The sequence below is a fragment of the Macrobrachium nipponense genome, chromosome 7, assembly GCF_015104395.2.
Source record: "Macrobrachium nipponense isolate FS-2020 chromosome 7, ASM1510439v2, whole genome shotgun sequence".
NCBI classification, from domain to species: domain Eukaryota; kingdom Metazoa; phylum Arthropoda; class Malacostraca; order Decapoda; family Palaemonidae; genus Macrobrachium; species Macrobrachium nipponense.
In genome coordinates this window covers 106,564,564-106,570,563 of record NC_061109.1, presented here as the reverse complement: position 1 = coordinate 106,570,563, position 6,000 = coordinate 106,564,564, and the positions used below count along the sequence as shown (strand labels likewise).

The window sequence follows — 6,000 nt, the reverse complement described above, 5'->3', positions numbered from 1 at the left end:
TCTGCTCTGTCCCCACTTTCTTCACGACCCAAGAGTAATAATAAACTTTGCATAATGGAATACCAATGATCTTGAGGACTGAAGAAATTGTTTTGCATGTATTAAAGTGGATGTTGCTTCCCCTTTGATAGCTGCATAGGCTTATTTGTTCGCATTTATCCCCCACTGCAATATATAAAGTGGACCATCAAGGATATGTTGGTCTTAACATTTTTGTTGTATGATATACATACCACAGTACATGTCTTGTATGGATCTAGTGTACGGTTTTATCTGCTCAACAAGTACAATTTGATAGGAGGGGTAATTTTAGCATAAATACTTTTACCCTTTATTAATCAGAATTCCCATATGATATTAGCTAGTTTATATCCCTAATAGAAAGTATGTCAGTGTACTTATTATAGTTGTAGATTGTTCATTTTAATCCATCTTTTGTAGATTTTTGATGTACATCATATTTAAAATAATGAGAGGTAAGCATAGTTATTAAATTGGTCTTTTTGAGTAAGAGGTTTTCCACATGTTGGAATTGCTTGCTTTGATATCTTTCAAGGTAAGGGCAGGGTGGGATCATTACAGCAAAACTGTTGGGTGGGCCAGTGTACTCTTTCCTTAGGAAGCTATGGCATGCCCAACACTGTATCATACTTCTAAGCAATCAGTAGAAGGATCCACAGTAATACTCTTATTTATCAAGATGAAATTTATTTGTAGAAATATTTCTACAAATATATTTCGTCTTGATAAACGGAATCTTTCTACTGGCCCTAAAGGGTATTCCAGGAATTAGGTAATTTTTTTAAAACAAACACATAATGTGCCATGATATTTTGTATACATAATATATGTCTAATTTCTCTGTGAAGGCCTCCTATCACTTCTATATTTATAATTTATGGGGCAACATATCTATTAGTCCAGATGATATGTGCTTTAAAGTCTGTTTTTCAATATCTTTGTTGTATCCTAATGTAATACGTTTATAAGTAGGTATATATTTTTCTCTCAGGTTTCATAGATAGTACTTTGGTTTTATATTTTCCAATGCAAAACATATTTATATGTTAGATTCTTACTGTATCAGTCAGATAAGCTGGACAGGACTCAATCACATGGGAGTGTATTCATTATTGGTTTAGGTACTTTATCAATCAAAACTAATTTACTAGATTGTAATACGTATCATATCTAAGGTATGGGGCATGTAGTATTGGTATTTGTCATACCAGTGCTGATTGTAAATAGTGTTAATTCATTAGTACTGCTTAGTTCTGCACTTTTATAACTATTTGCATTTGTGTACAATTTATAACAAACTTTGTTAGGCCAGTTTTCAGTTATGTTAATGCAATATACTTACTGTTTTATTCTCATTTAGCATCAGCTTTTTCATGTTCATCCTACTCTTTATGTCATTCATTACAGTTATTTTAGTTGGAGCATGATGTTTTCATTGTTCTGTAATTTGTACCATTAGCAAAAAATCTGCTTTATTTTTTTTATAATCCAAGGTAGTTTAATAATATATGAGTGCTACACCAGTGAAAACATGCTTACACAATAAACCAACTTGAGTTGTTGGATGTGTGGCCCTGCAGATTTAGTTTTTTTATATGTAGATTTGGCATATTTGATTAGCACATTAAAAGTATACCAGTCAGATAATTAAAGACAGTTTTAAATAACGCATAATTTTTACAGCATCTACTTAAATTGTTTGAAGAGAACAAATTGGTTAACATCATCTTATGTTGAAGTTTATATAACTATATATTGTTTTGACTGATTCACTGGTGGTTGCAATGCCAGAGGGTACTAGAAAGACTGACTAAGCTCTTGTTGTTACCCTACTATAACACTAGGTCTAGTTTGAAGACAGTGGCAGGTGTGTCAGAAGTGAGATGAATGTTGGTGTATATCAAAGATCAGCATTGAACCCTTTGCCTTTTATTATGTTGGAAGCATTTAAAAGATGGAAGAGTGGAAGGAAAAGAAGAGGACTAAAAATCAACATAAGCAAAAACAAAGCTTTTGGTGACTGGAAAGGAAAAAGTACATTCCAGAAACTGACGATGTGGGAGAGGTCTGTACTGTGTATCAAATATAACAGGTAGTGTCATAAGAGGTGGCTATGGTTACAAAACATAAATGGAGTAGGAGATTTTCAGTGTGCAATATGTATTACAAGAGGAATGGGGAAGAGAAGGGAGTTGTGTATTCTCTTACGATAGAACGATGGATTAGCAGGACTTTAATATAGGAGTTAAGTTAACTGTAAGAGAGTAGATGTTACTTGGATGAAATGGTTTGATAACAAGACTACTTTTAAATAGAGATTTCCTGTTGGACAAGAGAGAAAACTTATACATAATGCATACAGTATTCTACTTTTGGCAGCAAAATATGGGCGCTGACAAGGAAAATGAGAGAGATTTTAAAAAGGCGTGACCACACAATATTAAGATTCTTGGCTGGAATGAGGTGGGAAGATAATAATACAAATAAGTAATTGACAGGGAGGTATGGTATCCAGAGTCTGAAAAAATAACTGTGATCACAATGGTTGGCGTGGTTGGGACTTATGATGTGAAGTGGATTAGGAGCAGTTGGTCTGAAAACCATATGCTTGATATGGAAGTAGCAGGATGAAGACCTGTAGGAAGGTCCAGGAAATCATGGAAAAGGATTAATTGAGAGCTAGACATGATGGTAGTTGAGGCAGAAAGTGCACAAGACAGTAGAGAGAACTTGTATCATATTTAACCCCATAAAAGGATAAGTTGACAAAAATTTGTATGATAATTATGATGATGTGTGTTTGTGTTTGAAGGAAGGTTAACCAAACAGTTTAGAAAAACTTTTTGGTGATTCCAGTCTGCCACACTACACCTATCCTGTCATGTACATAAAAAAAGTTACACTTCTTCCTTTTCTGAGGAAGTTTGTTGCAAAGTGAGTCATGGAGCAAAGTCCAGCATGTCTGCCAAAAGCAAGGAAATCAACTAGGATGAGCCACATCCAGTGAGTGGGCCTTTTCTGTGGACAATGAGAGACATAATTAAATTGTATTCACTATTATTCTTGCAGAGTGGTTTTTCTGGATTTACTCTGTTAAAGTAGTTCCTCATTGGATGAGTAGGTTGTGTGCCTAAGTTAGCTCCCCGCTGCTGCCAATGCGGAAGCAGAGTACATTATTTGTTTTTAATGCATCCAGAATGGTAGATGGTTCATAAGGCTTCATATACCAACAGTGGTGCTAGTGCTAGTATTGATGCCTCAGGCTTCATATATTTTGTTGTACGCTGTACGGGGGTAGTGCCGTCAGTGCACCTCATGTGGTGCACTGTAGGCATTACTGAAGGTTCTTTGCTGCATCCATTTGGCCCATAGCTGCAAAAACTTTCATAACTTTTGTTGTACCTCCATTCATATTCTGTCCTCCATCGTACTTTTTACCCTCTTCTAAAAATTGTTTCACGGTGCAACTGTGAGGTTATCCTCCCATTACACCTTTCAGCCCTCTTACTCTCAATTTTTCTTTCATAGGTCCCAGTGCTTGACCTTTCGGCCTCAGTTGTATACTCTGTTCGTTCCAATATTATCATTGATGGACTATTTCTGTTTAGCATGGATGTCGGTACCATTGTAAAGCCCGTATTCTAGAAAACACTCCAGAAAGCAGTAGTGGTTTCATTTTTCCCAACAATGATGGTTATGGTTTAGACCATCATCAAGAGGTATCCTGCTTGTCGGCTTTCCTTACTCTATTTTAGTATATACTTAATTTGTCTTACTCTATTTTAGTACAGTAGTACCTCGAGATACGAAAGGCTCAACTTACAAAAAACTCGAGATATGAAAACCAATGCGAAAAATTTAACGGCTCTACATACGAAAAGTTTTCAAGATACGAAAGGTTTCTGAAAGTCCGAGATTTGCCCGATAACAATTTTGAAACTCGCGCCGCGCGCCACCAGTTCTAGTAGACTCGCCACCATCCTCCTGGTCTCCCATTGGTTCCTGATGCTAGCCACCGCCATGAGATCCTTCTCTCCTATTGGACAGCATCCCTCCCATCATGCATCTTATACGTACGTGGTGGTGTACCTACCCCTTCCACTTCGTACCAGAATCTTTATCATACGCACGCGGCATTCATTCGGTCCAACGATTTCGTTTAGTAACATAAATTCGTTAGTGATTTCGTTGTGCTACTCTATCGTGTTGTGCGAAAACCTAATTAGTATACGTACTACATAACTTAATTACGTACAGTATAGTCATGGGTCCCAAGAAAGTTGCTGAAGTTCACAGAAAGAAGAGAATGCTTTTTATGGAGACAAAAATGGAGATAATAAAAAAGTATTAAGCTGGCTTGCGGTTGAGTGTGATCGCTAAGGAATACGGCCGAAATCCGTGGATGATAGGCACCATCCTTAAGCAGAAGGAATCCATCAAAGCAGCTACACCTTCCAAGGGCGTGACTATTTTCTCCAACAAGAGGAGCCATGTGCATAATGAAATGGAAAGGCTGCTTCTTGTATGGATTGAGGACAAAGAAATCGATGCGATACGATAACCGAGACGGCAATCTGCCAGAAGGCCAGTGCTATTTTCGGCGATTTGATTGCCCAAGCTGAAGGCGACGGGGGAGAGGGGACATCAACAGCAACCCCAGAGTTCAAGGCTTCTCATGGGTGGTTTGAAAAATTCCGTAAACGGACTGGCATCCATTCGGTGGTGAAGAAATTGAAATTACGTAAGATAAAAAAGTAAAAAGAATGTAAAAATAAAAAAAAGACAAATAAATTTTAAGTTTTTGTAAAGTTAAGTGTTACAGTTATGTTAATGTGTTTTGTAAAGTTTAGTTTGTTTTTCTGACATTTTTTTATGTGTTTTGTAAAGTTAAGTGTACGTATCTGCCGTTTGTCCTCCTTCTCTGTCGCCACTTTCGGAGATAGCCTCACTCGAAAGGTAAGCTTCCACATTTTACGTTCAGTATTTCTTGTCTACCGTGTACATTAATACACTTTATTGACAGGTTATTTTGCCTTTTGTTATTAATTTAGGTATAGGTATATTGAATGGTCCAAATTGTTGTAGTATTTCATTGTATATAGGTCAATTTAGCTTTATTATGAAATTTACTGGGGTGTTTTTGGAGGGCTTGGAACGGATAAGCCATTTTACATATAAAATGTGGTCCAAGATACGAAAACCTCATGATACGAAGGGCGCCTCAGAACAGATTAATTTTGTATCTCGAGGTACTACTGTATATACTTAATTTGTCACCTGAAGTCCCTGTGCTGTTGTATGCTGATGTGAAGTTGATATGCCAGTGTCTTATTGCCCATACAAGAAGTCTTTCAGTCTTATTTTGGTAATATTGTTGTATTCTCTATGCAGTGGAGTTTTGAAATGAAGTTATAATAATAATTTAAAGTACTGTACTCAAATCTTGCTTATATACATAATTTTGCTTTTACTTGTGTCTTCCCTGTTGTAAATTTATGCATATGTGTATGTATGATTTTTGTTCTTGATATTTAATATTTGTTGAACTCTCAGGTATCAGGTGGCTATATTTTTTTGCATCATGTTATATGGACTTGTTAGCAAGTTAATAGCATTTTAGTCTCTGCAGATTTCACCTTTGTAATATACTGTACATAAGATGTTTTGGCATTTAGTTAATTTCCTTTGTAATTATATTCTGAAATTGATGATTGTATTCACATGCTAAACAGGTGGTACAAAAATGCTGTTTTTATAATATTAACTATAATTGCTCCCTTATGACTGATAGATCAGTCAGACATATTAAGAACTACATTGGGAGTTCTTATTTAGTAGGTCCACAGTACATTGACAAAGCTGGTTTATCAATTTTATTATCATTTGTTCTTCATTCTTCATTTTCATTGCCTTGTATTGTTGATATTAATAGAATAATTTCCTTTTTGTATCTTGGACAGTAATAGTATGTGGATGAGT

At 35.9% G+C, this 6,000-nt stretch overlaps 1 protein-coding gene across 1 annotated transcript in view; it reads left to right on the top strand.

Annotated features, from left to right (window-relative positions):
- LOC135217761 (cGMP-dependent protein kinase 1-like) overlaps positions 1-6,000 on the top strand; it is an 86,520-nt gene that overhangs the window by 924 nt on the left and 79,596 nt on the right. The gene's annotated exons all lie outside the window — the stretch shown is intronic.